The sequence below is a fragment of the Lycium barbarum genome, chromosome 1 (assembly GCF_019175385.1).
Source record: "Lycium barbarum isolate Lr01 chromosome 1, ASM1917538v2, whole genome shotgun sequence".
NCBI lineage: Eukaryota > Viridiplantae > Streptophyta > Magnoliopsida > Solanales > Solanaceae > Lycium > Lycium barbarum.
The window spans coordinates 122,804,319-122,805,746 of NC_083337.1; positions in this window are offsets into that span (position 1 = coordinate 122,804,319).

The following is a 1,428-nucleotide window of genomic DNA, read 5'->3' on the forward strand; positions in this document are numbered from 1 at the left end:
CAGTTTGGAACTTCGTAACTTTTATACGCATACTTTGATCAGTCTGATTCCTACTCCGATCCTTCGGGCGTCAGTATATACCTCTACGTAAACTATATGTTAAGTCCGACAAATTATTTTTGATATGCATATGATTTCTGCACTACTCTGTTCGTGCTGTCTGCTATGATTTCGTTCGTCGGTACCCGGGCCGACTTTGTGATCGTGCGCACTATAATATATTCGGGAGTTATGATGTGTTACGGTTTCCGAGGCCTCGCCATAGGGCCGGTTACCGTTTATGGAGTTATGATGTGATATGGCATTTGATACGTTCTGATGATATGATGTGTGTGTGATATGATGTGTCTGGAGATTGTACGGAGATTTGAAACCTTCTGGAGTTATGATGTGTTGTGGCACCAGCGTCGGGGGGTGACCACGTTCCTAAACCCTATACATGATTTGATTTGCATTTGTACGTTCGCCTCCCGCACAGGTTTGCTTTGTTTGCGATGTTGGTGTGTTGGTTCTTTCTGACTCCAGCTGTGTTTGTGATTTCTGTACCTTCTGCTTTACATACTCAGTACTTCTCCCGTACTGACCCCCGTTTCTTCGGGGGCTGTGTTTCATGCCCGCAGGTACAGAAGCTCGTTTGGGTGGTCCTCCAGTTTAGGCTACTCATTCTGCTGTGTTGGAGAGCTCCCCTTTGATCCGGAGCCTACTTTGGTACACATCTTTTGTTGTGTCTGTATTCTGTATATTTGGATGAGTGGGTACGGCGGGGCCCTGTCCCGTCCTATGTTCTTATGTTCTGGTTTGTCTAGAGGCCTGTAGTCAGATTTGTGGGTCGTGGGTCCGGTGTGTTTGCATGTGAGTCTGTTTTACGATCTTAAGTGGCCCGTACGCTACTATGGCCAAGTCGGCCTCTGAGTTTGTATGTATGTGTATGCATTTGGGGGCGATGTGCATTCCGCCACCCTTCTGATGTGTGTGTGTGAAATTTGGCGATGTACATTCCGCCTTCCTTCTGATTTGTGATTTGTCTGATCTGTACGGGCGACTGCTTAGGATAAGTGTTCGGTAGATGTCTGATTACGATGATGAGTTCGAATAACGTACGTTGAGTTTGGACGAGTCTGATTACGATGGTCTGGGTGTGAGTTCGTTTGGGGTGTCCCAGAAGGACACTAGTCGCGGCCCACGGGGCTGGGTCGTGACAAAAGTGGTATCAGAGCGGTTTGTCCTCGGAATGTCTACAGGCCGTGTCTAGTAGAGTCTTGTTTATCGATGTGTTGTGCACCACATCTATAAACAGGGAGCTACAGGACATCTAGGATGTTGTGTTGCTCTTTTCTTTGGAATCTTAGATCGTGCGATAGAGCTGTGTTATTAGGGTCATTCTGATCTGACCCGTTGTTGTGTTTGCAGCGATGCCTCCGAAGAAGG